Here is a 27,532-nt window from a genome sequence, read left to right on the forward strand (position 1 = left end):
AAAAACCGGGTCTCGTCCGATCCCCGTAGTCAAATCCTGTAGGGCGAGAGTAGTACTTCGACGGGAGACCGCTTGGGAATATCTCGTGTTGTAGACTTCTATTTGACTCTACATTTTGTCGTTATATGACTTGTTTTACTTTGGTTTTCTGTGGGCATTGAGCTAATTAGCACGCGCGCTTGTAAAACTTGTCGTCACAATTCAAGCTTTAGAAAATGACATTCCATGGAATCGAATCGGGGAAAAGCTTTGTTTACTCGAGTCCCCGGATGTTGAAAGGAATTTTTGAACGGGAAACATTAACTCTCTGCATTTTACCAATGCCATTGCCGGTGAAGGGTTAAAGAACCATCACAGAGGAAACAGTTATTTGCTCAGTTCAACTTGCCCGCTCAAAACACACAACAAGAACGGGCTTTCTTCCGTCTACGACCATACCACAGGCAAAAAACCGGGTCTCGTCCGATCCCCGTAGTCAAATCCTGTAGGGCGAGAGTAGTACTTCGACGGGAGACCGCTTGGGAATATCTCGTGTTGTAGACTTCTATTTGACTCTACATTTTGTCGTTATATGACTTGTTTTACTTTGGTTTTCTGTGGGCATTGAGCTAATTAGCACGCGCGCTTGTAAAACTTGTCGTCACAATTCAAGCTTTAGAAAATGACATTCCATGGAATCGAATCGGGGAAAAGCTTTGTTTACTCGAGTCCCCGGATGTTGAAAGGAATTTTTGAACGGGAAACATTAACTCTCTGCATTTTACCAATGCCATTGCCGGTGAAGGGTTAAAGAACCATCACAGAGGAAACAGTTATTTGCTCAGTTCAACTTGCCCGCTCAAAACACACAACAAGAACGGGCTTTCTTCCGTCCGTCTACGACCATACCACAGGCAAAAAACCGGGTCTCGTCCGATCCCCGTAGTCAAATCCTGTAGGGCGAGAGTAGTACTTCGACGGGAGACCGCTTGGGAATATCTCGTGTTGTAGACTTCTATTTGACTCTACATTTTGTCGTTATATGACTTGTTTTACTTTGGTTTTCTGTGGGCATTGAGCTAATTAGCACGCGCGCTTGTAAAACTTGTCGTCACAATTCAAGCTTTAGAAAATGACATTCCATGGAATCGAATCGGGGAAAAGCTTTGTTTACTCGAGTCCCCGGATGTTGAAAGGAATTTTTGAACGGGAAACATTAACTCTCTGCATTTTACCAATGCCATTGCCGGTGAAGGGTTAAAGAACCATCACAGAGGAAACAGTTATTTGCTCAGTTCAACTTGCCCGCTCAAAACACACAACAAGAACGGGCTTTCTTCCGTCTACGACCATACCACAGGCAAAAAACCGGGTCTCGTCCGATCCCCGTAGTCAAATCCTGTAGGGCGAGAGTAGTACTTCGACGGGAGACCGCTTGGGAATATCTCGTGTTGTAGACTTCTATTTGACTCTACATTTTGTCGTTATATGACTTGTTTTACTTTGGTTTTCTGTGGGCATTGAGCTAATTAGCACGCGCGCTTGTAAAACTTGTCGTCACAATTCAAGCTTTAGAAAATGACATTCCATGGAATCGAATCGGGGAAAAGCTTTGTTTACTCGAGTCCCCGGATGTTGAAAGGAATTTTTGAACGGGAAACATTAACTCTCTGCATTTTACCAATGCCATTGCCGGTGAAGGGTTAAAGAACCATCACAGAGGAAACAGTTATTTGCTCAGTTCAACTTGCCCGCTCAAAACACACAACAAGAACGGGCTTTCTTCCGTCTACGACCATACCACAGGCAAAAAACCGGGTCTCGTCCGATCCCCGTAGTCAAATCCTGTAGGGCGAGAGTAGTACTTCGACGGGAGACCGCTTGGGAATATCTCGTGTTGTAGACTTCTATTTGACTCTACATTTTGTCGTTATATGACTTGTTTTACTTTGGTTTTCTGTGGGCATTGAGCTAATTAGCACGCGCGCTTGTAAAACTTGTCGTCACAATTCAAGCTTTAGAAAATGACATTCCATGGAATCGAATCGGGGAAAAGCTTTGTTTACTCGAGTCCCCGGATGTTGAAAGGAATTTTTGAACGGGAAACATTAACTCTCTGCATTTTACCAATGCCATTGCCGGTGAAGGGTTAAAGAACCATCACAGAGGAAACAGTTATTTGCTCAGTTCAACTTGCCCGCTCAAAACACACAACAAGAACGGGCTTTCTTCCGTCTACGACCATACCACAGGCAAAAAACCGGGTCTCGTCCGATCCCCGTAGTCAAATCCTGTAGGGCGAGAGTAGTACTTCGACGGGAGACCGCTTGGGAATATCTCGTGTTGTAGACTTCTATTTGACTCTACATTTTGTCGTTATATGACTTGTTTTACTTTGGTTTTCTGTGGGCATTGAGCTAATTAGCACGCGCGCTTGTAAAACTTGTCGTCACAATTCAAGCTTTAGAAAATGACATTCCATGGAATCGAATCGGGGAAAAGCTTTGTTTACTCGAGTCCCCGGATGTTGAAAGGAATTTTTGAACGGGAAACATTAACTCTCTGCATTTTACCAATGCCATTGCCGGTGAAGGGTTAAAGAACCATCACAGAGGAAACAGTTATTTGCTCAGTTCAACTTGCCCGCTCAAAACACACAACAAGAACGGGCTTTCTTCCGTCTACGACCATACCACAGGCAAAAAACCGGGTCTCGTCCGATCCCCGTAGTCAAATCCTGTAGGGCGAGAGTAGTACTTCGACGGGAGACCGCTTGGGAATATCTCGTGTTGTAGACTTCTATTTGACTCTACATTTTGTCGTTATATGACTTGTTTTACTTTGGTTTTCTGTGGGCATTGAGCTAATTAGCACGCGCGCTTGTAAAACTTGTCGTCACAATTCAAGCTTTAGAAAATGACATTCCATGGAATCGAATCGGGGAAAAGCTTTGTTTACTCGAGTCCCCGGATGTTGAAAGGAATTTTTGAACGGGAAACATTAACTCTCTGCATTTTACCAATGCCATTGCCGGTGAAGGGTTAAAGAACCATCACAGAGGAAACAGTTATTTGCTCAGTTCAACTTGCCCGCTCAAAACACACAACAAGAACGGGCTTTCTTCCGTCTACGACCATACCACAGGCAAAAAACCGGGTCTCGTCCGATCCCCGTAGTCAAATCCTGTAGGGCGAGAGTAGTACTTCGACGGGAGACCGCTTGGGAATATCTCGTGTTGTAGACTTCTATTTGACTCTACATTTTGTCGTTATATGACTTGTTTTACTTTGGTTTTCTGTGGGCATTGAGCTAATTAGCACGCGCGCTTGTAAAACTTGTCGTCACAATTCAAGCTTTAGAAAATGACATTCCATGGAATCGAATCGGGGAAAAGCTTTGTTTACTCGAGTCCCCGGATGTTGAAAGGAATTTTTGAACGGGAAACATTAACTCTCTGCATTTTACCAATGCCATTGCCGGTGAAGGGTTAAAGAACCATCACAGAGGAAACAGTTATTTGCTCAGTTCAACTTGCCCGCTCAAAACACACAACAAGAACGGGCTTTCTTCCGTCTACGACCATACCACAGGCAAAAAACCGGGTCTCGTCCGATCCCCGTAGTCAAATCCTGTAGGGCGAGAGTAGTACTTCGACGGGAGACCGCTTGGGAATATCTCGTGTTGTAGACTTCTATTTGACTCTACATTTTGTCGTTATATGACTTGTTTTACTTTGGTTTTCTGTGGGCATTGAGCTAATTAGCACGCGCGCTTGTAAAACTTGTCGTCACAATTCAAGCTTTAGAAAATGACATTCCATGGAATCGAATCGGGGAAAAGCTTTGTTTACTCGAGTCCCCGGATGTTGAAAGGAATTTTTGAACGGGAAACATTAACTCTCTGCATTTTACCAATGCCATTGCCGGTGAAGGGTTAAAGAACCATCACAGAGGAAACAGTTATTTGCTCAGTTCAACTTGCCCGCTCAAAACACACAACAAGAACGGGCTTTCTTCCGTCTACGACCATACCACAGGCAAAAAACCGGGTCTCGTCCGATCCCCGTAGTCAAATCCTGTAGGGCGAGAGTAGTACTTCGACGGGAGACCGCTTGGGAATATCTCGTGTTGTAGACTTCTATTTGACTCTACATTTTGTCGTTATATGACTTGTTTTACTTTGGTTTTCTGTGGGCATTGAGCTAATTAGCACGCGCGCTTGTAAAACTTGTCGTCACAATTCAAGCTTTAGAAAATGACATTCCATGGAATCGAATCGGGGAAAAGCTTTGTTTACTCGAGTCCCCGGATGTTGAAAGGAATTTTTGAACGGGAAACATTAACTCTCTGCATTTTACCAATGCCATTGCCGGTGAAGGGTTAAAGAACCATCACAGAGGAAACAGTTATTTGCTCAGTTCAACTTGCCCGCTCAAAACACACAACAAGAACGGGCTTTCTTCCGTCTACGACCATACCACAGGCAAAAAACCGGGTCTCGTCCGATCCCCGTAGTCAAATCCTGTAGGGCGAGAGTAGTACTTCGACGGGAGACCGCTTGGGAATATCTCGTGTTGTAGACTTCTATTTGACTCTACATTTTGTCGTTATATGACTTGTTTTACTTTGGTTTTCTGTGGGCATTGAGCTAATTAGCACGCGCGCTTGTAAAACTTGTCGTCACAATTCAAGCTTTAGAAAATGACATTCCATGGAATCGAATCGGGGAAAAGCTTTGTTTACTCGAGTCCCCGGATGTTGAAAGGAATTTTTGAACGGGAAACATTAACTCTCTGCATTTTACCAATGCCATTGCCGGTGAAGGGTTAAAGAACCATCACAGAGGAAACAGTTATTTGCTCAGTTCAACTTGCCCGCTCAAAACACACAACAAGAACGGGCTTTCTTCTTCCGTCTACGACCATACCACAGGCAAAAAACCGGGTCTCGTCCGATCCCCGTAGTCAAATCCTGTAGGGCGAGAGTAGTACTTCGACGGGAGACCGCTTGGGAATATCTCGTGTTGTAGACTTCTATTTGACTCTACATTTTGTCGTTATATGACTTGTTTTACTTTGGTTTTCTGTGGGCATTGAGCTAATTAGCACGCGCGCTTGTAAAACTTGTCGTCACAATTCAAGCTTTAGAAAATGACATTCCATGGAATCGAATCGGGGAAAAGCTTTGTTTACTCGAGTCCCCGGATGTTGAAAGGAATTTTTGAACGGGAAACATTAACTCTCTGCATTTTACCAATGCCATTGCCGGTGAAGGGTTAAAGAACCATCACAGAGGAAACAGTTATTTGCTCAGTTCAACTTGCCCGCTCAAAACACACAACAAGAACGGGCTTTCTTCCGTCTACGACCATACCACAGGCAAAAAACCGGGTCTCGTCCGATCCCCGTAGTCAAATCCTGTAGGGCGAGAGTAGTACTTCGACGGGAGACCGCTTGGGAATATCTCGTGTTGTAGACTTCTATTTGACTCTACATTTTGTCGTTATATGACTTGTTTTACTTTGGTTTTCTGTGGGCATTGAGCTAATTAGCACGCGCGCTTGTAAAACTTGTCGTCACAATTCAAGCTTTAGAAAATGACATTCCATGGAATCGAATCGGGGAAAAGCTTTGTTTACTCGAGTCCCCGGATGTTGAAAGGAATTTTTGAACGGGAAACATTAACTCTCTGCATTTTACCAATGCCATTGCCGGTGAAGGGTTAAAGAACCATCACAGAGGAAACAGTTATTTGCTCAGTTCAACTTGCCCGCTCAAAACACACAACAAGAACGGGCTTTCTTCCGTCTACGACCATACCACAGGCAAAAAACCGGGTCTCGTCCGATCCCCGTAGTCAAATCCTGTAGGGCGAGAGTAGTACTTCGACGGGAGACCGCTTGGGAATATCTCGTGTTGTAGACTTCTATTTGACTCTACATTTTGTCGTTATATGACTTGTTTTACTTTGGTTTTCTGTGGGCATTGAGCTAATTAGCACGCGCGCTTGTAAAACTTGTCGTCACAATTCAAGCTTTAGAAAATGACATTCCATGGAATCGAATCGGGGAAAAGCTTTGTTTACTCGAGTCCCCGGATGTTGAAAGGAATTTTTGAACGGGAAACATTAACTCTCTGCATTTTACCAATGCCATTGCCGGTGAAGGGTTAAAGAACCATCACAGAGGAAACAGTTATTTGCTCAGTTCAACTTGCCCGCTCAAAACACACAACAAGAACGGGCTTTCTTCCGTCTACGACCATACCACAGGCAAAAAACCGGGTCTCGTCCGATCCCCGTAGTCAAATCCTGTAGGGCGAGAGTAGTACTTCGACGGTTGACCGCTTGGGAATATCTCGTGTTGTAGACTTCTATTTGACTCTACATTTTGTCGTTATATGACTTGTTTTACTTTGGTTTTCTGTGGGCATTGAGCTAATTAGCACGCGCGCTTGTAAAACTTGTCGTCACAATTCAAGCTTTAGAAAATGACATTCCATGGAATCGAATCGGGGAAAAGCTTTGTTTACTCGAGTCCCCGGATGTTGAAAGGAATTTTTGAACGGGAAACATTAACTCTCTGCATTTTACCAATGCCATTGCCGGTGAAGGGTTAAAGAACCATCACAGAGGAAACAGTTATTTGCTCAGTTCAACTTGCCCGCTCAAAACACACAACAAGAACGGGCTTTCTTCCGTCTACGACCATACCACAGGCAAAAAACCGGGTCTCGTCCGATCCCCGTAGTCAAATCCTGTAGGGCGAGAGTAGTACTTCGACGGGAGACCGCTTGGGAATATCTCGTGTTGTAGACTTCTATTTGACTCTACATTTTGTCGTTATATGACTTGTTTTACTTTGGTTTTCTGTGGGCATTGAGCTAATTAGCACGCGCGCTTGTAAAACTTGTCGTCACAATTCAAGCTTTAGAAAATGACATTCCATGGAATCGAATCGGGGAAAAGCTTTGTTTACTCGAGTCCCGGATGTTGAAAGGAATTTTTGAACGGGAAACATTAACTCTCTGCATTTTACCAATGCCATTGCCGGTGAAGGGTTAAAGAACCATCACAGAGGAAACAGTTATTTGCTCAGTTCAACTTGCCCGCTCAAAACACACAACAAGAACGGGCTTTCTTCCGTCTACGACCATACCACAGGCAAAAAACCGGGTCTCGTCCGATCCCCGTAGTCAAATCCTGTAGGGCGAGAGTAGTACTTCGACGGGAGACCGCTTGGGAATATCTCGTGTTGTAGACTTCTATTTGACTCTACATTTTGTCGTTATATGACTTGTTTTACTTTGGTTTTCTGTGGGCATTGAGCTAATTAGCACGCGCGCTTGTAAAACTTGTCGTCACAATTCAAGCTTTAGAAAATGACATTCCATGGAATCGAATCGGGGAAAAGCTTTGTTTACTCGAGTCCCCGGATGTTGAAAGGAATTTTTGAACGGGAAACATTAACTCTCTGCATTTTACCAATGCCATTGCCGGTGAAGGGTTAAAGAACCATCACAGAGGAAACAGTTATTTGCTCAGTTCAACTTGCCCGCTCAAAACACACAACAAGAACGGGCTTTCTTCCGTCTACGACCATACCACAGGCAAAAAACCGGGTCTCGTCCGATCCCCGTAGTCAAATCCTGTAGGGCGAGAGTAGTACTTCGACGGGAGACCGCTTGGGAATATCTCGTGTTGTAGACTTCTATTTGACTCTACATTTTGTCGTTATATGACTTGTTTTACTTTGGTTTTCTGTGGGCATTGAGCTAATTAGCACGCGCGCTTGTAAAACTTGTCGTCACAATTCAAGCTTTAGAAAATGACATTCCATGGAATCGAATCGGGGAAAAGCTTTGTTTACTCGAGTCCCCGGATGTTGAAAGGAATTTTTGAACGGGAAACATTAACTCTCTGCATTTTACCAATGCCATTGCCGGTGAAGGGTTAAAGAACCATCACAGAGGAAACAGTTATTTGCTCAGTTCAACTTGCCCGCTCAAAACACACAACAAGAACGGGCTTTCTTCCGTCTACGACCATACCACAGGCAAAAAACCGGGTCTCGTCCGATCCCCGTAGTCAAATCCTGTAGGGCGAGAGTAGTACTTCGACGGGAGACCGCTTGGGAATATCTCGTGTTGTAGACTTCTATTTGACTCTACATTTTGTCGTTATATGACTTGTTTTACTTTGGTTTTCTGTGGGCATTGAGCTAATTAGCACGCGCGCTTGTAAAACTTGTCGTCACAATTCAAGCTTTAGAAAATGACATTCCATGGAATCGAATCGGGGAAAAGCTTTGTTTACTCGAGTCCCCGGATGTTGAAAGGAATTTTTGAACGGGAAACATTAACTCTCTGCATTTTACCAATGCCATTGCCGGTGAAGGGTTAAAGAACCATCACAGAGGAAACAGTTATTTGCTCAGTTCAACTTGCCCGCTCAAACACACAACAACAAGAACGGGCTTTCTTCCGTCTACGACCATACCACAGGCAAAAAACCGGGTCTCGTCCGATCCCCGTAGTCAAATCCTGTAGGGCGAGAGTAGTACTTCGACGGGAGACCGCTTGGGAATATCTCGTGTTGTAGACTTCTATTTGACTCTACATTTTGTCGTTATATGACTTGTTTTACTTTGGTTTTCTGTGGGCATTGAGCTAATTAGCACGCGCGCTTGTAAAACTTGTCGTCACAATTCAAGCTTTAGAAAATGACATTCCATGGAATCGAATCGGGGAAAAGCTTTGTTTACTCGAGTCCCCGGATGTTGAAAGGAATTTTTGAACGGGAAACATTAACTCTCTGCATTTTACCAATGCCATTGCCGGTGAAGGGTTAAAGAACCATCACAGAGGAAACAGTTATTTGCTCAGTTCAACTTGCCCGCTCAAAACACACAACAAGAACGGGCTTTCTTCCGTCTACGACCATACCACAGGCAAAAACCGGGTCTCGTCCGATCCCCGTAGTCAAATCCTGTAGGGCGAGAGTAGTACTTCGACGGGAGACCGCTTGGGAATATCTCGTGTTGTAGACTTCTATTTGACTCTACATTTTGTCGTTATATGACTTGTTTTACTTTGGTTTTCTGTGGGCATTGAGCTAATTAGCACGCGCGCTTGTAAAACTTGTCGTCACAATTCAAGCTTTAGAAAATGACATTCCATGGAATCGAATCGGGGAAAAGCTTTGTTTACTCGAGTCCCCGATGTTGAAAGGAATTTTTGAACGGGAAACATTAACTCTCTGCATTTTACCAATGCCATTGCCGGTGAAGGGTTAAAGAACCATCACAGAGGAAACAGTTATTTGCTCAGTTCAACTTGCCCGCTCAAAACACACAACAAGAACGGGCTTTCTTCCGTCTACGACCATACCACAGGCAAAAAACCGGGTCTCGTCCGATCCCCGTAGTCAAATCCTGTAGGGCGAGAGTAGTACTTCGACGGGAGACCGCTTGGGAATATCTCGTGTTGTAGACTTCTATTTGACTCTACATTTTGTCGTTATATGACTTGTTTTACTTTGGTTTTCTGTGGGCATTGAGCTAATTAGCACGCGCGCTTGTAAAACTTGTCGTCACAATTCAAGCTTTAGAAAATGACATTCCATGGAATCGAATCGGGGAAAAGCTTTGTTTACTCGAGTCCCCGGATGTTGAAAGGAATTTTTGAACGGGAAACATTAACTCTCTGCATTTTACCAATGCCATTGCCGGTGAAGGGTTAAAGAACCATCACAGAGGAAACAGTTATTTGCTCAGTTCAACTTGCCCGCTCAAAACACACAACAAGAACGGGCTTTCTTCCGTCTACGACCATACCACAGGCAAAAAACCGGGTCTCGTCCGATCCCCGTAGTCAAATCCTGTAGGGCGAGAGTAGTACTTCGACGGGAGACCGCTTGGGAATATCTCGTGTTGTAGACTTCTATTTGACTCTACATTTTGTCGTTATATGACTTGTTTTACTTTGGTTTTCTGTGGGCATTGAGCTAATTAGCACGCGCGCTTGTAAAACTTGTCGTCACAATTCAAGCTTTAGAAAATGACATTCCATGGAATCGAATCGGGGAAAAGCTTTGTTTACTCGAGTCCCCGGATGTTGAAAGGAATTTTTGAACGGGAAACATTAACTCTCTGCATTTTACCAATGCCATTGCCGGTGAAGGGTTAAAGAACCATCACAGAGGAAACAGTTATTTGCTCAGTTCAACTTGCCCGCTCAAAACACACAACAAGAACGGGCTTTCTTCCGTCTACGACCATACCACAGGCAAAAAACCGGGTCTCGTCCGATCCCCGTAGTCAAATCCTGTAGGGCGAGAGTAGTACTTCGACGGGAGACCGCTTGGGAATATCTCGTGTTGTAGACTTCTATTTGACTCTACATTTTGTCGTTATATGACTTGTTTTACTTTGGTTTTCTGTGGGCATTGAGCTAATTAGCACGCGCGCTTGTAAAACTTGTCGTCACAATTCAAGCTTTAGAAAATGACATTCCATGGAATCGAATCGGGGAAAAGCTTTGTTTACTCGAGTCCCCGGATGTTGAAAGGAATTTTTGAACGGGAAACATTAACTCTCTGCATTTTACCAATGCCATTGCCGGTGAAGGGTTAAAGAACCATCACAGAGGAAACAGTTATTTGCTCAGTTCAACTTGCCCGCTCAAAACACACAACAAGAACGGGCTTTCTTCCGTCTACGACCATACCACAGGCAAAAAACCGGGTCTCGTCCGATCCCCGTAGTCAAATCCTGTAGGGCGAGAGTAGTACTTCGACGGGAGACCGCTTGGGAATATCTCGTGTTGTAGACTTCTATTTGACTCTACATTTTGTCGTTATATGACTTGTTTTACTTTGGTTTTCTGTGGGCATTGAGCTAATTAGCACGCGCGCTTGTAAAACTTGTCGTCACAATTCAAGCTTTAGAAAATGACATTCCATGGAATCGAATCGGGGAAAAGCTTTGTTTACTCGAGTCCCCGGATGTTGAAAGGAATTTTTGAACGGGAAACATTAACTCTCTGCATTTTACCAATGCCATTGCCGGTGAAGGGTTAAAGAACCATCACAGAGGAAACAGTTATTTGCTCAGTTCAACTTGCCCGCTCAAAACACACAACAAGAACGGGCTTTCTTCCGTCTACGACCATACCACAGGCAAAAAACCGGGTCTCGTCCGATCCCCGTAGTCAAATCCTGTAGGGCGAGAGTAGTACTTCGACGGGAGACCGCTTGGGAATATCTCGTGTTGTAGACTTCTATTTGACTCTACATTTTGTCGTTATATGACTTGTTTTACTTTGGTTTTCTGTGGGCATTGAGCTAATTAGCACGCGCGCTTGTAAAACTTGTCGTCACAATTCAAGCTTTAGAAAATGACATTCCATGGAATCGAATCGGGGAAAAGCTTTGTTTACTCGAGTCCCCGGATGTTGAAAGGAATTTTTGAACGGGAAACATTAACTCTCTGCATTTTACCAATGCCATTGCCGGTGAAGGGTTAAAGAACCATCACAGAGGAAACAGTTATTTGCTCAGTTCAACTTGCCCGCTCAAAACACACAACAAGAACGGGCTTTCTTCCGTCTACGACCATACCACAGGCAAAAAACCGGGTCTCGTCCGATCCCCGTAGTCAAATCCTGTAGGGCGAGAGTAGTACTTCGACGGGAGACCGCTTGGGAATATCTCGTGTTGTAGACTTCTATTTGACTCTACATTTTGTCGTTATATGACTTGTTTTACTTTGGTTTTCTGTGGGCATTGAGCTAATTAGCACGCGCGCTTGTAAAACTTGTCGTCACAATTCAAGCTTTAGAAAATGACATTCCATGGAATCGAATCGGGGAAAAGCTTTGTTTACTCGAGTCCCCGGATGTTGAAAGGAATTTTTGAACGGGAAACATTAACTCTCTGCATTTTACCAATGCCATTGCCGGTGAAGGGTTAAAGAACCATCACAGAGGAAACAGTTATTTGCTCAGTTCAACTTGCCCGCTCAAAACACACAACAAGAACGGGCTTTCTTCTTCCGTCTACGACCATACCACAGGCAAAAAACCGGGTCTCGTCCGATCCCCGTAGTCAAATCCTGTAGGGCGAGAGTAGTACTTCGACGGGAGACCGCTTGGGAATATCTCGTGTTGTAGACTTCTATTTGACTCTACATTTTGTCGTTATATGACTTGTTTTACTTTGGTTTTCTGTGGGCATTGAGCTAATTAGCACGCGCGCTTGTAAAACTTGTCGTCACAATTCAAGCTTTAGAAAATGACATTCCATGGAATCGAATCGGGGAAAAGCTTTGTTTACTCGAGTCCCCGGATGTTGAAAGGAATTTTTGAACGGGAAACATTAACTCTCTGCATTTTACCAATGCCATTGCCGGTGAAGGGTTAAAGAACCATCACAGAGGAAACAGTTATTTGCTCAGTTCAACTTGCCCGCTCAAAACACACAACAAGAACGGGCTTTCTTCCGTCTACGACCATACCACAGGCAAAAAACCGGGTCTCGTCCGATCCCCGTAGTCAAATCCTGTAGGGCGAGAGTAGTACTTCGACGGGAGACCGCTTGGGAATATCTCGTGTTGTAGACTTCTATTTGACTCTACATTTTGTCGTTATATGACTTGTTTTACTTTGGTTTTCTGTGGGCATTGAGCTAATTAGCACGCGCGCTTGTAAAACTTGTCGTCACAATTCAAGCTTTAGAAAATGACATTCCATGGAATCGAATCGGGGAAAAGCTTTGTTTACTCGAGTCCCGGATGTTGAAAGGAATTTTTGAACGGGAAACATTAACTCTCTGCATTTTACCAATGCCATTGCCGGTGAAGGGTTAAAGAACCATCACAGAGGAAACAGTTATTTGCTCAGTTCAACTTGCCCGCTCAAAACACACAACAAGAACGGGCTTTCTTCCGTCTACGACCATACCACAGGCAAAAAACCGGGTCTCGTCCGATCCCCGTAGTCAAATCCTGTAGGGCGAGAGTAGTACTTCGACGGGAGACCGCTTGGGAATATCTCGTGTTGTAGACTTCTATTTGACTCTACATTTTGTCGTTATATGACTTGTTTTACTTTGGTTTTCTGTGGGCATTGAGCTAATTAGCACGCGCGCTTGTAAAACTTGTCGTCACAATTCAAGCTTTAGAAAATGACATTCCATGGAATCGAATCGGGGAAAAGCTTTGTTTACTCGAGTCCCCGGATGTTGAAAGGAATTTTTGAACGGGAAACATTAACTCTCTGCATTTTACCAATGCCATTGCCGGTGAAGGGTTAAAGAACCATCACAGAGGAAACAGTTATTTGCTCAGTTCAACTTGCCCGCTCAAAACACACAACAAGAACGGGCTTTCTTCCGTCTACGACCATACCAGGCAAAAAACCGGGTCTCGTCCGATCCCCGTAGTCAAATCCTGTAGGGCGAGAGTAGTACTTCGACGGGAGACCGCTTGGGAATATCTCGTGTTGTAGACTTCTATTTGACTCTACATTTTGTCGTTATATGACTTGTTTTACTTTGGTTTTCTGTGGGCATTGAGCTAATTAGCACGCGCGCTTGTAAAACTTGTCGTCACAATTCAAGCTTTAGAAAATGACATTCCATGGAATCGAATCGGGGAAAAGCTTTGTTTACTCGAGTCCCGGATGTTGAAAGGAATTTTTGAACGGGAAACATTAACTCTCTGCATTTTACCAATGCCATTGCCGGTGAAGGGTTAAAGAACCATCACAGAGGAAACAGTTATTTGCTCAGTTCAACTTGCCCGCTCAAAACACACAACAAGAACGGGCTTTCTTCCGTCTACGACCATACCACAGGCAAAAAACCGGGTCTCGTCCGATCCCCGTAGTCAAATCCTGTAGGGCGAGAGTAGTACTTCGACGGGAGACCGCTTGGGAATATCTCGTGTTGTAGACTTCTATTTGACTCTACATTTTGTCGTTATATGACTTGTTTTACTTTGGTTTTCTGTGGGCATTGAGCTAATTAGCACGCGCGCTTGTAAAACTTGTCGTCACAATTCAAGCTTTAGAAAATGACATTCCATGGAATCGAATCGGGGAAAAGCTTTGTTTACTCGAGTCCCCGGATGTTGAAAGGAATTTTTGAACGGGAAACATTAACTCTCTGCATTTTACCAATGCCATTGCCGGTGAAGGGTTAAAGAACCATCACAGAGGAAACAGTTATTTGCTCAGTTCAACTTGCCCGCTCAAAACACACAACAAGAACGGGCTTTCTTCCGTCTACGACCATACCACAGGCAAAAAACCGGGTCTCGTCCGATCCCCGTAGTCAAATCCTGTAGGGCGAGAGTAGTACTTCGACGGGAGACCGCTTGGGAATATCTCGTGTTGTAGACTTCTATTTGACTCTACATTTTGTCGTTATATGACTTGTTTTACTTTGGTTTTCTGTGGGCATTGAGCTAATTAGCACGCGCGCTTGTAAAACTTGTCGTCACAATTCAAGCTTTAGAAAATGACATTCCATGGAATCGAATCGGGGAAAAGCTTTGTTTACTCGAGTCCCGGATGTTGAAAGGAATTTTTGAACGGGAAACATTAACTCTCTGCATTTTACCAATGCCATTGCCGGTGAAGGGTTAAAGAACCATCACAGAGGAAACAGTTATTTGCTCAGTTCAACTTGCCCGCTCAAAACACACAAAAAGAACGGGCTTTCTTCCGTCTACGACCATACCACAGGCAAAAACCGGGTCTCGTCCGATCCCCGTAGTCAAATCCTGTAGGGCGAGAGTAGTACTTCGACGGGAGACCGCTTGGGAATATCTCGTGTTGTAGACTTCTATTTGACTCTACATTTTGTCGTTATATGACTTGTTTTACTTTGGTTTTCTGTGGGCATTGAGCTAATTAGCACGCGCGCTTGTAAAACTTGTCGTCACAATTCAAGCTTTAGAAAATGACATTCCATGGAATCGAATCGGGGAAAAGCTTTGTTTACTCGAGTCCCCGGATGTTGAAAGGAATTTTTGAACGGGAAACATTAACTCTCTGCATTTTACCAATGCCATTGCCGGTGAAGGGTTAAAGAACCATCACAGAGGAAACAGTTATTTGCTCAGTTCAACTTGCCCGCTCAAAACACACAACAAGAACGGGCTTTCTTCCGTCTACGACCATACCACAGGCAAAAAACCGGGTCTCGTCCGATCCCCGTAGTCAAATCCTGTAGGGCGAGAGTAGTACTTCGACGGGAGACCGCTTGGGAATATCTCGTGTTGTAGACTTCTATTTGACTCTACATTTTGTCGTTATATGACTTGTTTTACTTTGGTTTTCTGTGGGCATTGAGCTAATTAGCACGCGCGCTTGTAAAACTTGTCGTCACAATTCAAGCTTTAGAAAATGACATTCCATGGAATCGAATCGGGGAAAAGCTTTGTTTACTCGAGTCCCCGGATGTTGAAAGGAATTTTTGAACGGGAAACATTAACTCTCTGCATTTTACCAATGCCATTGCCGGTGAAGGGTTAAAGAACCATCACAGAGGAAACAGTTATTTGCTCAGTTCAACTTGCCCGCTCAAAACACACAACAAGAACGGGCTTTCTTCCGTCTACGACCATACCACAGGCAAAAAACCGGGTCTCGTCCGATCCCCGTAGTCAAATCCTGTAGGGCGAGAGTAGTACTTCGACGGGAGACCGCTTGGGAATATCTCGTGTTGTAGACTTCTATTTGACTCTACATTTTGTCGTTATATGACTTGTTTTACTTTGGTTTTCTGTGGGCATTGAGCTAATTAGCACGCGCGCTTGTAAAACTTGTCGTCACAATTCAAGCTTTAGAAAATGACATTCCATGGAATCGAATCGGGGAAAAGCTTTGTTTACTCGAGTCCCGGATGTTGAAAGGAATTTTTGAACGGGAAACATTAACTCTCTGCATTTTACCAATGCCATTGCCGGTGAAGGGTTAAAGAACCATCACAGAGGAAACAGTTATTTGCTCAGTTCAACTTGCCCGCTCAAAACACACAACAAGAACGGGCTTTCTTCCGTCTACGACCATACCACAGGCAAAAAACCGGGTCTCGTCCGATCCCCGTAGTCAAATCCTGTAGGGCGAGAGTAGTACTTCGACGGGAGACCGCTTGGGAATATCTCGTGTTGTAGACTTCTATTTGACTCTACATTTTGTCGTTATATGACTTGTTTTACTTTGGTTTTCTGTGGGCATTGAGCTAATTAGCACGCGCGCTTGTAAAACTTGTCGTCACAATTCAAGCTTTAGAAAATGACATTCCATGGAATCGAATCGGGGAAAAGCTTTGTTTACTCGAGTCCCCGGATGTTGAAAGGAATTTTTGAACGGGAAACATTAACTCTCTGCATTTTACCAATGCCATTGCCGGTGAAGGGTTAAAGAACCATCACAGAGGAAACAGTTATTTGCTCAGTTCAACTTGCCCGCTCAAAACACACAACAAGAACGGGCTTTCTTCCGTCTACGACCATACCACAGGCAAAAAACCGGGTCTCGTCCGATCCCCGTAGTCAAATCCTGTAGGGCGAGAGTAGTACTTCGACGGGAGACCGCTTGGGAATATCTCGTGTTGTAGACTTCTATTTGACTCTACATTTTGTCGTTATATGACTTGTTTTACTTTGGTTTTCTGTGGGCATTGAGCTAATTAGCACGCGCGCTTGTAAAACTTGTCGTCACAATTCAAGCTTTAGAAAATGACATTCCATGGAATCGAATCGGGGAAAAGCTTTGTTTACTCGAGTCCCCGGATGTTGAAAGGAATTTTTGAACGGGAAACATTAACTCTCTGCATTTTACCAATGCCATTGCCGGTGAAGGGTTAAAGAACCATCACAGAGGAAACAGTTATTTGCTCAGTTCAACTTGCCCGCTCAAAACACACAACAAGAACGGGCTTTCTTCCGTCTACGACCATACCACAGGCAAAAAACCGGGTCTCGTCCGATCCCCGTAGTCAAATCCTGTAGGGCGAGAGTAGTACTTCGACGGGAGACCGCTTGGGAATATCTCGTGTTGTAGACTTCTATTTGACTCTACATTTTGTCGTTATATGACTTGTTTTACTTTGGTTTTCTGTGGGCATTGAGCTAATTAGCACGCGCGCTTGTAAAACTTGTCGTCACAATTCAAGCTTTAAGAAATGACATTCCATGGAATCGAATCGGGGAAAAGCTTTGTTTACTCGAGTCCCGGATGTTGAAAGGAATTTTTGAACGGGAAACATTAACTCTCTGCATTTTACCAATGCCATTGCCGGTGAAGGGTTAAAGAACCATCACAGAGGAAACAGTTATTTGCTCAGTTCAACTTGCCCGCTCAAAACACACACAACAAGAACGGGCTTTCTTCCGTCTACGACCATACCACAGGCAAAAAACCGGGTCTCGTCCGATCCCCGTAGTCAAATCCTGTAGGGCGAGAGTAGTACTTCGACGGGAGACCGCTTGGGAATATCTCGTGTTGTAGACTTCTATTTGACTCTACATTTTGTCGTTATATGACTTGTTTTACTTTGGTTTTCTGTGGGCATTGAGCTAATTAGCACGCGCGCTTGTAAAACTTGTCGTCACAATTCAAGCTTTAGAAAATGACATTCCATGGAATCGAATCGGGGAAAAGCTTTGTTTACTCGAGTCCCCGGATGTTGAAAGGAATTTTTGAACGGGAAACATTAACTCTCTGCATTTTACCAATGCCATTGCCGGTGAAGGGTTAAAGAACCATCACAGAGGAAACAGTTATTTGCTCAGTTCAACTTGCCCGCTCAAAACACACAACAAGAACGGGCTTTCTTCCGTCTACGACCATACCACAGGCAAAAAACCGGGTCTCGTCCGATCCCCGTAGTCAAATCCTGTAGGGCGAGAGTAGTACTTCGACGGGAGACCGCTTGGGAATATCTCGTGTTGTAGACTTCTATTTGACTCTACATTTTGTCGTTATATGACTTGTTTTACTTTGGTTTTCTGTGGGCATTGAGCTAATTAGCACGCGCGCTTGTAAAACTTGTCGTCACAATTCAAGCTTTAGAAAATGACATTCCATGGAATCGAATCGGGGAAAAGCTTTGTTTACTCGAGTCCCGGATGTTGAAAGGAATTTTTGAACGGGAAACATTAACTCTCTGCATTTTACCAATGCCATTGCCGGTGAAGGGTTAAAGAACCATCACAGAGGAAACAGTTATTTGCTCAGTTCAACTTGCCCGCTCAAAACACACAACAAGAACGGGCTTTCTTCCGTCTACGACCATACCACAGGCAAAAAACCGGGTCTCGTCCGATCCCCGTAGTCAAATCCTGTAGGGCGAGAGTAGTACTTCGACGGGAGACCGCTTGGGAATATCTCGTGTTGTAGACTTCTATTTGACTCTACATTTTGTCGTTATATGACTTGTTTTACTTTGGTTTTCTGTGGGCATTGAGCTAATTAGCACGCGCGCTTGTAAAACTTGTCGTCACAATTCAAGCTTTAGAAAATGACATTCCATGGAATCGAATCGGGGAAAAGCTTTGTTTACTCGAGTCCCGGATGTTGAAAGGAATTTTTGAACGGGAAACATTAACTCTCTGCATTTTACCAATGCCATTGCCGGTGAAGGGTTAAAGAACCATCACAGAGGAAACAGTTATTTGCTCAGTTCAACTTGCCCGCTCAAAACACACAACAAGAACGGGCTTTCTCTTCCGTCTACGACCATACCACAGGCAAAAAACCGGGTCTCGTCCGATCCCCGTAGTCAAATCCTGTAGGGCGAGAGTAGTACTTCGACGGGAGACCGCTTGGGAATATCTCGTGTTGTAGACTTCTATTTGACTCTACATTTTGTCGTTATATGACTTGTTTTACTTTGGTTTTCTGTGGGCATTGAGCTAATTAGCACGCGCGCTTGTAAAACTTGTCGTCACAATTCAAGCTTTAGAAAATGACATTCCATGGAATCGAGGAAAAGCTTTGTTTACTCGAGTCCCCGGATGTTGAAAGGAATTTTTGAACGGGAAACATTAACTCTCTGCATTTTACCAATGCCATTGCCGGTGAAGGGTTAAAGAACCATCACAGAGGAAACAGTTATTTGCTCAGTTCAACTTGCCCGCTCAAAACACACAACAAGAACGGGCTTTCTTCCGTCTACGACCATACCACAGGCAAAAAACCGGGTCTCGTCCGATCCCCGTAGTCAAATCCTGTAGGGCGAGAGTAGTACTTCGACGGGAGACCGCTTGGGAATATCTCGTGTTGTAGACTTCTATTTGACTCTACATTTTGTCGTTATATGACTTGTTTTACTTTGGTTTTCTGTGGGCATTGAGCTAATTAGCACGCGCGCTTGTAAAACTTGTCGTCACAATTCAAGCTTTAGAAAATGACATTCCATGGAATCGAATCGGGGAAAAGCTTTGTTTACTCGAGTCCCGGATGTTGAAAGGAATTTTTGAACGGGAAACATTAACTCTCTGCATTTTACCAATGCCATTGCCGGTGAAGGGTTAAAGAACCATCACAGAGGAAACAGTTATTTGCTCAGTTCAACTTGCCCGCTCAAAACACACAACAAGAACGGGCTTTCTTCCGTCTACGACCATACCACAGGCAAAAACCGGGTCTCGTCCGATCCCCGTAGTCAAATCCTGTAGGGCGAGAGTAGTACTTCGACGGGAGACCGCTTGGGAATATCTCGTGTTGTAGACTTCTATTTGACTCTACATTTTGTCGTTATATGACTTGTTTTACTTTGGTTTTCTGTGGGCATTGAGCTAATTAGCACGCGCGCTTGTAAAACTTGTCGTCACAATTCAAGCTTTAGAAAATGACATTCCATGGAATCGAATCGGGGAAAAGCTTTGTTTACTCGAGTCCCCGGATGTTGAAAGGAATTTTTGAACGGGAAACATTAACTCTCTGCATTTTACCAATGCCATTGCCGGTGAAGGGTTAAAGAACCATCACAGAGGAAACAGTTATTTGCTCAGTTCAACTTGCCCGCTCAAAACACACAACAAGAACGGGCTTTCTTCCGTCTACGACCATACCACAGGCAAAAAACCGGGTCTCGTCCGATCCCCGTAGTCAAATCCTGTAGGGCGAGAGTAGTACTTCGACGGGAGACCGCTTGGGAATATCTCGTGTTGTAGACTTCTATTTGACTCTACATTTTGTCGTTATATGACTTGTTTTACTTTGGTTTTCTGTGGGCATTGAGCTAATTAGCACGCGCGCTTGTAAAACTTGTCGTCACAATTCAAGCTTTAGAAAATGACATTCCATGGAATCGAGGAAAAGCTTTGTTTACTCGAGTCCCCGGATGTTGAAAGGAATTTTTGAACGGGAAACATTAACTCTCTGCATTTTACCAATGCCATTGCCGGTGAAGGGTTAAAGAACCATCACAGAGGAAACAGTTATTTGCTCAGTTCAACTTGCCCGCTCAAAACACACAACAAGAACGGGCTTTCTTCCGTCTACGACCATACCACAGGCAAAAAACCGGGTCTCGTCCGATCCCCGTAGTCAAATCCTGTAGGGCGAGAGTAGTACTTCGACGGGAGACCGCTTGGGAATATCTCGTGTTGTAGACTTCTATTTGACTCTACATTTTGTCGTTATATGACTTGTTTTACTTTGGTTTTCTGTGGGCATTGAGCTAATTAGCACGCGCGCTTGTAAAACTTGTCGTCACAATTCAAGCTTTAGAAAATGACATTCCATGGAATCGAATCGGGGAAAAGCTTTGTTTACTCGAGTCCCCGGATGTTGAAAGGAATTTTTGAACGGGAAACATTAACTCTCTGCATTTTACCAATGCCATTGCCGGTGAAGGGTTAAAGAACCATCACAGAGGAAACAGTTATTTGCTCAGTTCAACTTGCCCGCTCAAAACACACAACAAGAACGGGCTTTCTTCCGTCTACGACCATACCACAGGCAAAAAACCGGGTCTCGTCCGATCCCCGTAGTCAAATCCTGTAGGGCGAGAGTAGTACTTCGACGGGAGACCGCTTGGGAATATCTCGTGTTGTAGACTTCTATTTGACTCTACATTTTGTCGTTATATGACTTGTTTTACTTTGGTTTTCTGTGGGCATTGAGCTAATTAGCACGCGCGCTTGTAAAACTTGTCGTCACAATTCAAGCTTTAGAAAATGACATTCCATGGAATCGAATCGGGGAAAAGCTTTGTTTACTCGAGTCCCCGGATGTTGAAAGGAATTTTTGAACGGGAAACATTAACTCTCTGCATTTTACCAATGCCATTGCCGGTGAAGGGTTAAAGAACCATCACAGAGGAAACAGTTATTTGCTCAGTTCAACTTGCCCGCTCAAAACACACAACAAGAACGGGCTTTCTTCCGTCTACGACCATACCACAGGCAAAAAACCGGGTCTCGTCCGATCCCCGTAGTCAAATCCTGTAGGGCGAGAGTAGTACTTCGACGGGAGACCGCTTGGGAATATCTCGTGTTGTAGACTTCTATTTGACTCTACATTTTGTCGTTATATGACTTGTTTTACTTTGGTTTTCTGTGGGCATTGAGCTAATTAGCACGCGCGCTTGTAAAACTTGTCGTCACAATTCAAGCTTTAGAAAATGACATTCCATGGAATCGAATCGGGGAAAAGCTTTGTTTACTCGAGTCCCCGGATGTTGAAAGGAATTTTTGAACGGGAAACATTAACTCTCTGCATTTTACCAATGCCATTGCCGGTGAAGGGTTAAAGAACCATCACAGAGGAAACAGTTATTTGCTCAGTTCAACTTGCCCGCTCAAAACACACAACAAGAACGGGCTTTCTTCCGTCTACGACCATACCACAGGCAAAAAACCGGGTCTCGTCCGATCCCCGTAGTCAAATCCTGTAGGGCGAGAGTAGTACTTCGACGGGAGACCGCTTGGGAATATCTCGTGTTGTAGACTTCTATTTGACTCTACATTTTGTCGTTATATGACTTGTTTTACTTTGGTTTTCTGTGGGCATTGAGCTAATTAGCACGCGCGCTTGTAAAACTTGTCGTCACAATTCAAGCTTTAGAAAATGACATTCCATGGAATCGAATCGGGGAAAAGCTTTGTTTACTCGAGTCCCCGGATGTTGAAAGGAATTTTTGAACGGGAAACATTAACTCTCTGCATTTTACCAATGCCATTGCCGGTGAAGGGTTAAAGAACCATCACAGAGGAAACAGTTATTTGCTCAGTTCAACTTGCCCGCTCAAAACACACAACAAGAACGGGCTTTCTTCCGTCTACGACCATACCACAGGCAAAAAACCGGGTCTCGTCCGATCCCCGTAGTCAAATCCTGTAGGGCGAGAGTAGTACTTCGACGGGAGACCGCTTGGGAATATCTCGTGTTGTAGACTTCTATTTGACTCTACATTTTGTCGTTATATGACTTGTTTTACTTTGGTTTTCTGTGGGCATTGAGCTAATTAGCACGCGCGCTTGTAAAACTTGTCGTCACAATTCACAGCTTTAGAAATGACATTCCATGGAATCGAAATCGGGGAAAAGCTTTGTTTACTCGAGTCCCCGGATGTTGAAAGGAATTTTTGAACGGAAACATTAACTCTCTGCATTTTACCAATGCCATTGCCGGTGAAGGGTTAAAGAACCATCACAGAGGAAACAGTTATTTGCTCAGTTCCAATTGCCCGCTCAAAACACACAACAAGAACGGGCTTTCTTCCGTCTACGACCATACCACAGGCAAAAAAACCGGGTCTCGTCCGCATCCCCGTAGTCAAATCCTGTAGGGCGAGAGTAGTACTTCGACGGGAGACCGCTTGGGAATATCTCGTGTTGTAGACTTCTATGTGACTCTACATTTTGTCGTTATATGACTTGTTTTACTTTGGTTTCTGTGGGCATTGAGCTAATTAGCACGCGCGCTTGTAAAACTTGTCGTCACAATTCAAGCTTTAGAAAATGACATTCCATGGAATCGAGGAAAAGCTTTGTTTACTCGAGTCCCCGGATGTTGAAAGGAATTTTTGAACGGGAAACATTAACTCTCTGCATTTTACCAATGCCATTGCCGGTGAAGGGTTAAAGAACCATCACAGAGGAAACAGTTATTTGCTCAGTTCAACTTGCCCGCTCAAACACACAACAAGAAACGGGCTTTCTTCCGTCTACGACCATACCACAGGCAAAAAAACCGGGTCTCGTCCGATCCCCGTAGTCAAATCCTGTAGGGCAGAGAGTAGTACTTCGACGGGAGACCGCTTGGTAATATCTCGTGTTGTAGACTTCTATTTTACTCTACACTTTGTCGTTATATGACTTGTTTTACTTTGGTTTTCTGTGGGCATTGAGCTAATTAGCACGCGCGCTTGTAAAACTTGTCGTCCACAATTCAAGCTTTAGAAAATGACATTCCATGGAATCGAATCGGGGGAAAAGCTTTGTTTACTCGAGTCCCCGGATGTTGAAAGGAATTTTTGAACGGGAAACATTAACTCTCTGCATTTTACCAAGGCCATTGCCGTGGAAGGGGTAAAGAACCATCACAGAGGAAACAGTTATTTGCTCAGTTCAACTTGCCCGCTCAAAACACACAACAAGAACGGGCTTTCTTCCGTCTACGACCATACCACAGGCAAAAAACCGGGTCTCGTCCGATCCCCGTAGTCAAATCCTGTAGGGCGAGAGTAGTACTTCGACGGGAGACCGCTTGGGAATATCTCGTGTTGTAGACTTCTATTTGACTCTACATTTTGTCGTTATATGACTTGTTTTACTTTGGTTTTCTGTGGGCATTGAGCTAATTAGCACGCGCGCTTGTAAAACTTGTCGTCACAATTCAAGCTTTAGAAAATGACAGTCCATGGAATCGAATCGGGGAAAAGCTTTGTTTACTCGAGTCCCCGGATGTTGAAAGGAATTTTTGAACGGGAAACATTAACTCTCTGCATTTTACCAATGCCATTGCCGGTGAAGGGTTAAAGAACCATCACAGAGGAAACAGTTATTTGCTCAGTTCAACTTGCCCGCTCAAAACACACAACAAGAACGGGCTTTCTTCCGTCTACGACCATACCACAGGAAAAATACCGGGTCTCGTCCGATCCCCGTAGTCAAATCCTGTAGGGCGAGAGTAGTACTTCGACGGGAGACCGCTTGGGAATATCTCGTGTTGTAGACTTCTATTTGACTCTACATTTTGTCGTTATATGACTTGTTTTACTTTGGTTTTCTGTGGGCATTGGAGCTAATTAGCACGCGCGCTTGTAAAACTTGTCGTCACAATTCAAGCTTTAGAAATGACATTCCATGGAATCGAATCGGGGAAAAGCTTTGTTTACTCGAGTCCCGGATGTTGAAAGGAATTTTTGAACGGGAAACATTAACTCTCTGCATTTTACCAATGCCATTGCCGGTGAAGGGTTAAAGAACCATCACAGAGGAAACAGTTATTTGCTCAGTTCAACTTGCCCGCTCAAAACACACAACAAGAACGGGCTTTCCTTCCGTCCTACGACCATACCACAGGCAAAAAACCGGGTCTCGTCCGATCCCCGTAGTCAAATCCGGTAGGGCGAGAGTAGTACTTTCGACGGGAGACCGCTTGGGAATATGTCGTGTTGTAGACTTCTATTTGACTCTACATTTTGTCGTTTTATGACTTGTTTTACTTGGGTTTTCTGTGGGCATCGAGCTAATTAGCACGCGCGCTTGTAAAACTTGTCGTCACAATTCAAGCTTTAGAAAATGACATTCCATGGAATCGAATCGGGGAAAAGCTTTGTTTACTCGAGTCCCGGATGTTGAAAGGAATTTTTGAACGGGAAACATTAACTCTCTGCATTTTACCAATGCCATTGCCGGTGAAGGGTTAAAGAACCATCACAGAGGAAACAGTTATTTGCTCAGTTCAACTTGCCCGCTCAAAACACACAACAAGAACGGGCTTTCTTCCGTCTACGACCATACCACAGGCAAAAACCGGGTCTCGTCCGATCCCCGTAGTCAAATCCTGTAGGGCGAGAGTAGTACTTCGACGGGAGACCGCTTGGGAATATCTCGTGTTGTAGACTTCTATTTGACTCTACATTTTGTCGTTATATGACTTGTTTTACTTTGGTTTTCTGTGGGCATTGAGCTAATTAGCACGCGCGCTTGTAAAACTTGTCGTTCACAATTCAAGCTTTAGAAAATGACATTCCATGGAATCGAATCGGGAAAAGCTTTGTTGTTACTCGAGTCCCCGGATGTTGAAAGGAATTTTTGAACGGGAAACATTAACTCTCTGCATTTTACCAATGCCATTGCCGGTGAAGGGTTAAAGAACCATCACAGAGGAAACAGTTATATGCTCAGTTCAACTTGCCCGCTCAAACACACAACAAGAACGGGCTTTCTTCCGTCTACGACCATACCACAGGCAAAAAACCGGGTCTCGTCCGATCCCCGTAGTCAAATCCTGTAGGGCGAGAGTAGTACTTCGACGGGAGACCGCTTGGGAATATCTCGTGTTGTAGACTTCTATTTGACTCTACATTTTGTCGTTATATGACTTGTTTTACTTTGGTTTTCTGTGGGCATTGAGCTAATTAGCACGCGCGCTTGTAAAACTTGTCGTCACAATTCAAGCTTTAGAAAATGACATTCCATGGAATCGAATCGGAGAAAAGCTTTGTTTACTCGAGTCCCCGGATGTTGAAAGGAATTTTTGAACGGGAAACATTAACTCTCTGCATTTTACCAATGCCATTGCCGGTGAAGGGTTAAAGAACCATCACAGAGGAAACAGTTATTTGCTCAGTTCAACTTGCCCGCTCAAAACACACAACAAGAACGGGCTTTCTTCCGTCTACGACCATACCACAGGCAAAAAACCGGTCTCGTCCGATCCCCGTAGTCAAATCCTGTAGGGCGAGAGTAGTACTTCGACGTGGAGACCGCTTGGGAATATCTCGTGTTGTAGACTTCTATTTGACTCTACATTTTGTCGTTATATGACTTGTTTTACTTTGGTTTTCTGTGGGCATTGAGCTAATTAGCACGCGCGCTGGTAAAACTTGTCGTCACAATTCAAGCTTTAGAAAATGACATTCCATGGAATCGAATCGGGGGAGAGCTTGTTTACGTCGAGTCCCGGATGTTGAAAGGAACTTTTGAACGGGAAACCATTAACTCTCTGCATTTTACCAATGCCATTGCCGGTGAGGGTTAAAGAACCATCACAGAGGAAACAGTTATTTGCTCAGTCAACTATGCCCGCTCAAAACACACAACAAGACGGGCTTTCTTCCGTCTACGACCATACCACAGGCAAAAAACCGGGTCTCGTCCGATCCCCGTAGTCAAATCCTGTAGGGCGAGAGTAGTACTTCGACGGGAGACCGCTTGGGAATATCTCGTGTTGTAGACTTCTATTTGACTCCACATTTTGTCGTTATATGACTTGTTTTACTTTGGTTTTCTGTGGGCATTGAGCTAATTAGCACGCGCGCTTGTAAAACTTGTCGTCACAATTCAAGCTTTAGAAATGACATTCCATGGAATCGAATCGGGGAAAAGCTTTGTTTACTCGAGTCCCGGATGTTGAAAGGAATTTTTGAACGGGAAACATTAACTCTCTGCATTTTACCAATGCCATTGCCGGTGAAGGGTTAAAGAACCATCACAGAGGAAACAGTTATTTGCTCAGTTTCAACTTGCCCGCTCAAAACACACAACAAGAACGGGCTTTCTTCCGTCTACGACCATACCACAGGCAAAAAACCGGGTCTCGTAAGCTAACCGTAGTAAAATACTGTAGGGCGCGAGTAGTAATTCGACGGGAGACCGCTTGGGAATATCTCGTGTTGTAGAGTTCTATTTGCCCATCAATTTTGTCGTTATATGAATTGTTTTACTTTTGGTTTTCTGTGGGCATTGAGCTAATTAGCACGCGCGCTTGTAAAACTTGTCGTCACAATTCAAGCTTTAGAAAATGACATGCCATGGAATCGAATCGGGGAAAAGCTTTGTTTACTCGAGTCCCGGATGTATGAAAGGAATTTTTGAGCGGGAAACATTAACTCTCTTCATGTTACCAATGCCATTTCCTGTGAAGGGTTAAAGAACCATCACAGAGGAAACAGTTATTTGCTCAGTTCAACTTGCCCGCTCAAAACACACAACAAGAACGGGCTTGTCTTCCGTCTACGACCATACCACAGGAAAAAAACCGGGTCTCGTCCGATCCCCGTAGTCAAATCCTGTAGGGCGAGAGTAGTACTTCGACGGGAGACCGCTTTGGAATATCTCGTGTTGTAGACTTCTATTTGACTCTACATTTTGTCGTTATATGACTTGTTTTACTTTGGTTTTCTGTGGGCATTGAGCTAATTAGCACGCGCGCTTGTAAACCTTGTCGTCACAATTCAAGCTTTAGAAATGACATTCCATGGAATCGAATCGGGAAAAGCTTTGTTTACTCGAGTCCCCGGATGTTGAAAGGAATTTTTGAACGGGAAACATTAACTCTCTGCATTTTACCAATGCCATTGCCGGTGAA

The 27,532-nt window shown here is 44.1% G+C and overlaps 51 non-coding genes and 9 pseudogenes across 51 annotated transcripts; all 60 read left to right on the forward strand.

The window, feature by feature from the left end:
• Nucleotides 1-424: 424 nt before the first annotated feature.
• LOC137986979 (5S ribosomal RNA) lies at nt 425-543 on the forward strand. The gene has a single exon (XR_011120171.1). It is a non-coding gene; the product is annotated as a 5S ribosomal RNA (ribosomal RNA).
• A 331-nt stretch (nt 544-874) lies between these two features.
• LOC137986991 (5S ribosomal RNA) lies at nt 875-993 on the forward strand. Its single transcript, XR_011120182.1, has one exon. It is a non-coding gene; the product is annotated as a 5S ribosomal RNA (ribosomal RNA).
• A 327-nt stretch (nt 994-1,320) lies between these two features.
• LOC137987003 (5S ribosomal RNA) lies at nt 1,321-1,439 on the forward strand. The gene has a single exon (XR_011120193.1). It is a non-coding gene; the product is annotated as a 5S ribosomal RNA (ribosomal RNA).
• Nucleotides 1,440-1,766: 327 nt separating this feature from the next.
• LOC137986942 (5S ribosomal RNA) lies at nt 1,767-1,885 on the forward strand. Its single transcript, XR_011120147.1, has one exon. It is a non-coding gene; the product is annotated as a 5S ribosomal RNA (ribosomal RNA).
• A 327-nt stretch (nt 1,886-2,212) lies between these two features.
• Nucleotides 2,213-2,331, forward strand: LOC137986953 (5S ribosomal RNA). Its single transcript, XR_011120151.1, has one exon. It is a non-coding gene; the product is annotated as a 5S ribosomal RNA (ribosomal RNA).
• A 327-nt stretch (nt 2,332-2,658) lies between these two features.
• On the forward strand, nt 2,659-2,777 carry LOC137986959 (5S ribosomal RNA). Its single transcript, XR_011120152.1, has one exon. It is a non-coding gene; the product is annotated as a 5S ribosomal RNA (ribosomal RNA).
• Nucleotides 2,778-3,104: 327 nt separating this feature from the next.
• Nucleotides 3,105-3,223, forward strand: LOC137986960 (5S ribosomal RNA). Its single transcript, XR_011120153.1, has one exon. It is a non-coding gene; the product is annotated as a 5S ribosomal RNA (ribosomal RNA).
• Nucleotides 3,224-3,550: 327 nt separating this feature from the next.
• LOC137986961 (5S ribosomal RNA) lies at nt 3,551-3,669 on the forward strand. The gene has a single exon (XR_011120154.1). It is a non-coding gene; the product is annotated as a 5S ribosomal RNA (ribosomal RNA).
• A 327-nt stretch (nt 3,670-3,996) lies between these two features.
• LOC137986962 (5S ribosomal RNA) lies at nt 3,997-4,115 on the forward strand. The gene has a single exon (XR_011120155.1). It is a non-coding gene; the product is annotated as a 5S ribosomal RNA (ribosomal RNA).
• Nucleotides 4,116-4,442: 327 nt separating this feature from the next.
• LOC137986963 (5S ribosomal RNA) lies at nt 4,443-4,561 on the forward strand. Its single transcript, XR_011120156.1, has one exon. It is a non-coding gene; the product is annotated as a 5S ribosomal RNA (ribosomal RNA).
• Nucleotides 4,562-4,891: 330 nt separating this feature from the next.
• LOC137986964 (5S ribosomal RNA) lies at nt 4,892-5,010 on the forward strand. The gene has a single exon (XR_011120157.1). It is a non-coding gene; the product is annotated as a 5S ribosomal RNA (ribosomal RNA).
• Nucleotides 5,011-5,337: 327 nt separating this feature from the next.
• Nucleotides 5,338-5,456, forward strand: LOC137986965 (5S ribosomal RNA). The gene has a single exon (XR_011120158.1). It is a non-coding gene; the product is annotated as a 5S ribosomal RNA (ribosomal RNA).
• A 327-nt stretch (nt 5,457-5,783) lies between these two features.
• Nucleotides 5,784-5,902, forward strand: LOC137986966 (5S ribosomal RNA). Its single transcript, XR_011120159.1, has one exon. It is a non-coding gene; the product is annotated as a 5S ribosomal RNA (ribosomal RNA).
• A 327-nt stretch (nt 5,903-6,229) lies between these two features.
• LOC137986945 (5S ribosomal RNA) lies at nt 6,230-6,348 on the forward strand. Its single transcript, XR_011120150.1, has one exon. It is a non-coding gene; the product is annotated as a 5S ribosomal RNA (ribosomal RNA).
• Nucleotides 6,349-6,675: 327 nt separating this feature from the next.
• Nucleotides 6,676-6,794, forward strand: LOC137986968 (5S ribosomal RNA). Its single transcript, XR_011120161.1, has one exon. It is a non-coding gene; the product is annotated as a 5S ribosomal RNA (ribosomal RNA).
• Nucleotides 6,795-7,120: 326 nt separating this feature from the next.
• Nucleotides 7,121-7,239, forward strand: LOC137986969 (5S ribosomal RNA). The gene has a single exon (XR_011120162.1). It is a non-coding gene; the product is annotated as a 5S ribosomal RNA (ribosomal RNA).
• A 327-nt stretch (nt 7,240-7,566) lies between these two features.
• On the forward strand, nt 7,567-7,685 carry LOC137986970 (5S ribosomal RNA). The gene has a single exon (XR_011120163.1). It is a non-coding gene; the product is annotated as a 5S ribosomal RNA (ribosomal RNA).
• Nucleotides 7,686-8,012: 327 nt separating this feature from the next.
• Nucleotides 8,013-8,131, forward strand: LOC137986972 (5S ribosomal RNA). The gene has a single exon (XR_011120164.1). It is a non-coding gene; the product is annotated as a 5S ribosomal RNA (ribosomal RNA).
• Nucleotides 8,132-8,460: 329 nt separating this feature from the next.
• Nucleotides 8,461-8,579, forward strand: LOC137986973 (5S ribosomal RNA). The gene has a single exon (XR_011120165.1). It is a non-coding gene; the product is annotated as a 5S ribosomal RNA (ribosomal RNA).
• A 327-nt stretch (nt 8,580-8,906) lies between these two features.
• On the forward strand, nt 8,907-9,024 carry LOC137986946 (5S ribosomal RNA; annotated as a pseudogene).
• Nucleotides 9,025-9,350: 326 nt separating this feature from the next.
• Nucleotides 9,351-9,469, forward strand: LOC137986974 (5S ribosomal RNA). The gene has a single exon (XR_011120166.1). It is a non-coding gene; the product is annotated as a 5S ribosomal RNA (ribosomal RNA).
• A 327-nt stretch (nt 9,470-9,796) lies between these two features.
• On the forward strand, nt 9,797-9,915 carry LOC137986975 (5S ribosomal RNA). Its single transcript, XR_011120167.1, has one exon. It is a non-coding gene; the product is annotated as a 5S ribosomal RNA (ribosomal RNA).
• Nucleotides 9,916-10,242: 327 nt separating this feature from the next.
• On the forward strand, nt 10,243-10,361 carry LOC137986976 (5S ribosomal RNA). The gene has a single exon (XR_011120168.1). It is a non-coding gene; the product is annotated as a 5S ribosomal RNA (ribosomal RNA).
• Nucleotides 10,362-10,688: 327 nt separating this feature from the next.
• LOC137986977 (5S ribosomal RNA) lies at nt 10,689-10,807 on the forward strand. Its single transcript, XR_011120169.1, has one exon. It is a non-coding gene; the product is annotated as a 5S ribosomal RNA (ribosomal RNA).
• Nucleotides 10,808-11,134: 327 nt separating this feature from the next.
• On the forward strand, nt 11,135-11,253 carry LOC137986978 (5S ribosomal RNA). Its single transcript, XR_011120170.1, has one exon. It is a non-coding gene; the product is annotated as a 5S ribosomal RNA (ribosomal RNA).
• A 327-nt stretch (nt 11,254-11,580) lies between these two features.
• Nucleotides 11,581-11,699, forward strand: LOC137986980 (5S ribosomal RNA). Its single transcript, XR_011120172.1, has one exon. It is a non-coding gene; the product is annotated as a 5S ribosomal RNA (ribosomal RNA).
• Nucleotides 11,700-12,029: 330 nt separating this feature from the next.
• On the forward strand, nt 12,030-12,148 carry LOC137986981 (5S ribosomal RNA). The gene has a single exon (XR_011120173.1). It is a non-coding gene; the product is annotated as a 5S ribosomal RNA (ribosomal RNA).
• A 327-nt stretch (nt 12,149-12,475) lies between these two features.
• LOC137986982 (5S ribosomal RNA) lies at nt 12,476-12,594 on the forward strand. Its single transcript, XR_011120174.1, has one exon. It is a non-coding gene; the product is annotated as a 5S ribosomal RNA (ribosomal RNA).
• A 326-nt stretch (nt 12,595-12,920) lies between these two features.
• On the forward strand, nt 12,921-13,039 carry LOC137986983 (5S ribosomal RNA). The gene has a single exon (XR_011120175.1). It is a non-coding gene; the product is annotated as a 5S ribosomal RNA (ribosomal RNA).
• A 327-nt stretch (nt 13,040-13,366) lies between these two features.
• Nucleotides 13,367-13,483, forward strand: LOC137986951 (5S ribosomal RNA; annotated as a pseudogene).
• A 326-nt stretch (nt 13,484-13,809) lies between these two features.
• Nucleotides 13,810-13,928, forward strand: LOC137986984 (5S ribosomal RNA). Its single transcript, XR_011120176.1, has one exon. It is a non-coding gene; the product is annotated as a 5S ribosomal RNA (ribosomal RNA).
• Nucleotides 13,929-14,255: 327 nt separating this feature from the next.
• On the forward strand, nt 14,256-14,374 carry LOC137986985 (5S ribosomal RNA). The gene has a single exon (XR_011120177.1). It is a non-coding gene; the product is annotated as a 5S ribosomal RNA (ribosomal RNA).
• A 326-nt stretch (nt 14,375-14,700) lies between these two features.
• On the forward strand, nt 14,701-14,818 carry LOC137986947 (5S ribosomal RNA; annotated as a pseudogene).
• A 327-nt stretch (nt 14,819-15,145) lies between these two features.
• LOC137986986 (5S ribosomal RNA) lies at nt 15,146-15,264 on the forward strand. Its single transcript, XR_011120178.1, has one exon. It is a non-coding gene; the product is annotated as a 5S ribosomal RNA (ribosomal RNA).
• Nucleotides 15,265-15,591: 327 nt separating this feature from the next.
• LOC137986988 (5S ribosomal RNA) lies at nt 15,592-15,710 on the forward strand. Its single transcript, XR_011120179.1, has one exon. It is a non-coding gene; the product is annotated as a 5S ribosomal RNA (ribosomal RNA).
• Nucleotides 15,711-16,036: 326 nt separating this feature from the next.
• Nucleotides 16,037-16,155, forward strand: LOC137986989 (5S ribosomal RNA). The gene has a single exon (XR_011120180.1). It is a non-coding gene; the product is annotated as a 5S ribosomal RNA (ribosomal RNA).
• A 327-nt stretch (nt 16,156-16,482) lies between these two features.
• LOC137986990 (5S ribosomal RNA) lies at nt 16,483-16,601 on the forward strand. The gene has a single exon (XR_011120181.1). It is a non-coding gene; the product is annotated as a 5S ribosomal RNA (ribosomal RNA).
• Nucleotides 16,602-16,928: 327 nt separating this feature from the next.
• On the forward strand, nt 16,929-17,047 carry LOC137986992 (5S ribosomal RNA). Its single transcript, XR_011120183.1, has one exon. It is a non-coding gene; the product is annotated as a 5S ribosomal RNA (ribosomal RNA).
• A 328-nt stretch (nt 17,048-17,375) lies between these two features.
• LOC137986994 (5S ribosomal RNA) lies at nt 17,376-17,494 on the forward strand. The gene has a single exon (XR_011120184.1). It is a non-coding gene; the product is annotated as a 5S ribosomal RNA (ribosomal RNA).
• Nucleotides 17,495-17,821: 327 nt separating this feature from the next.
• On the forward strand, nt 17,822-17,940 carry LOC137986995 (5S ribosomal RNA). Its single transcript, XR_011120185.1, has one exon. It is a non-coding gene; the product is annotated as a 5S ribosomal RNA (ribosomal RNA).
• A 326-nt stretch (nt 17,941-18,266) lies between these two features.
• LOC137986996 (5S ribosomal RNA) lies at nt 18,267-18,385 on the forward strand. The gene has a single exon (XR_011120186.1). It is a non-coding gene; the product is annotated as a 5S ribosomal RNA (ribosomal RNA).
• A 328-nt stretch (nt 18,386-18,713) lies between these two features.
• On the forward strand, nt 18,714-18,832 carry LOC137986997 (5S ribosomal RNA). Its single transcript, XR_011120187.1, has one exon. It is a non-coding gene; the product is annotated as a 5S ribosomal RNA (ribosomal RNA).
• A 322-nt stretch (nt 18,833-19,154) lies between these two features.
• LOC137986998 (5S ribosomal RNA) lies at nt 19,155-19,273 on the forward strand. The gene has a single exon (XR_011120188.1). It is a non-coding gene; the product is annotated as a 5S ribosomal RNA (ribosomal RNA).
• A 326-nt stretch (nt 19,274-19,599) lies between these two features.
• Nucleotides 19,600-19,717, forward strand: LOC137986948 (5S ribosomal RNA; annotated as a pseudogene).
• Nucleotides 19,718-20,044: 327 nt separating this feature from the next.
• Nucleotides 20,045-20,163, forward strand: LOC137986999 (5S ribosomal RNA). Its single transcript, XR_011120189.1, has one exon. It is a non-coding gene; the product is annotated as a 5S ribosomal RNA (ribosomal RNA).
• Nucleotides 20,164-20,485: 322 nt separating this feature from the next.
• On the forward strand, nt 20,486-20,604 carry LOC137987000 (5S ribosomal RNA). Its single transcript, XR_011120190.1, has one exon. It is a non-coding gene; the product is annotated as a 5S ribosomal RNA (ribosomal RNA).
• A 327-nt stretch (nt 20,605-20,931) lies between these two features.
• On the forward strand, nt 20,932-21,050 carry LOC137987001 (5S ribosomal RNA). The gene has a single exon (XR_011120191.1). It is a non-coding gene; the product is annotated as a 5S ribosomal RNA (ribosomal RNA).
• A 327-nt stretch (nt 21,051-21,377) lies between these two features.
• LOC137987002 (5S ribosomal RNA) lies at nt 21,378-21,496 on the forward strand. Its single transcript, XR_011120192.1, has one exon. It is a non-coding gene; the product is annotated as a 5S ribosomal RNA (ribosomal RNA).
• A 327-nt stretch (nt 21,497-21,823) lies between these two features.
• Nucleotides 21,824-21,942, forward strand: LOC137987005 (5S ribosomal RNA). Its single transcript, XR_011120194.1, has one exon. It is a non-coding gene; the product is annotated as a 5S ribosomal RNA (ribosomal RNA).
• A 327-nt stretch (nt 21,943-22,269) lies between these two features.
• Nucleotides 22,270-22,388, forward strand: LOC137987006 (5S ribosomal RNA). Its single transcript, XR_011120195.1, has one exon. It is a non-coding gene; the product is annotated as a 5S ribosomal RNA (ribosomal RNA).
• Nucleotides 22,389-22,715: 327 nt separating this feature from the next.
• On the forward strand, nt 22,716-22,836 carry LOC137986952 (5S ribosomal RNA; annotated as a pseudogene).
• Nucleotides 22,837-23,157: 321 nt separating this feature from the next.
• LOC137986955 (5S ribosomal RNA) lies at nt 23,158-23,278 on the forward strand (annotated as a pseudogene).
• A 329-nt stretch (nt 23,279-23,607) lies between these two features.
• On the forward strand, nt 23,608-23,726 carry LOC137987007 (5S ribosomal RNA). The gene has a single exon (XR_011120196.1). It is a non-coding gene; the product is annotated as a 5S ribosomal RNA (ribosomal RNA).
• Nucleotides 23,727-24,053: 327 nt separating this feature from the next.
• Nucleotides 24,054-24,172, forward strand: LOC137986935 (5S ribosomal RNA). Its single transcript, XR_011120141.1, has one exon. It is a non-coding gene; the product is annotated as a 5S ribosomal RNA (ribosomal RNA).
• Nucleotides 24,173-24,500: 328 nt separating this feature from the next.
• LOC137986957 (5S ribosomal RNA) lies at nt 24,501-24,620 on the forward strand (annotated as a pseudogene).
• A 326-nt stretch (nt 24,621-24,946) lies between these two features.
• LOC137986949 (5S ribosomal RNA) lies at nt 24,947-25,064 on the forward strand (annotated as a pseudogene).
• Nucleotides 25,065-25,392: 328 nt separating this feature from the next.
• On the forward strand, nt 25,393-25,511 carry LOC137987008 (5S ribosomal RNA). The gene has a single exon (XR_011120197.1). It is a non-coding gene; the product is annotated as a 5S ribosomal RNA (ribosomal RNA).
• A 327-nt stretch (nt 25,512-25,838) lies between these two features.
• LOC137986956 (5S ribosomal RNA) lies at nt 25,839-25,957 on the forward strand (annotated as a pseudogene).
• Nucleotides 25,958-26,282: 325 nt separating this feature from the next.
• LOC137987009 (5S ribosomal RNA) lies at nt 26,283-26,401 on the forward strand. Its single transcript, XR_011120198.1, has one exon. It is a non-coding gene; the product is annotated as a 5S ribosomal RNA (ribosomal RNA).
• Nucleotides 26,402-27,175: 774 nt separating this feature from the next.
• On the forward strand, nt 27,176-27,294 carry LOC137986967 (5S ribosomal RNA). The gene has a single exon (XR_011120160.1). It is a non-coding gene; the product is annotated as a 5S ribosomal RNA (ribosomal RNA).
• Nucleotides 27,295-27,532: the final 238 nt, after the last annotated feature.

Source organism: Montipora foliosa, unplaced genomic scaffold (genome assembly GCF_036669935.1).
Source record: "Montipora foliosa isolate CH-2021 unplaced genomic scaffold, ASM3666993v2 scaffold_303, whole genome shotgun sequence".
Lineage (NCBI taxonomy): Eukaryota > Metazoa > Cnidaria > Anthozoa > Scleractinia > Acroporidae > Montipora > Montipora foliosa.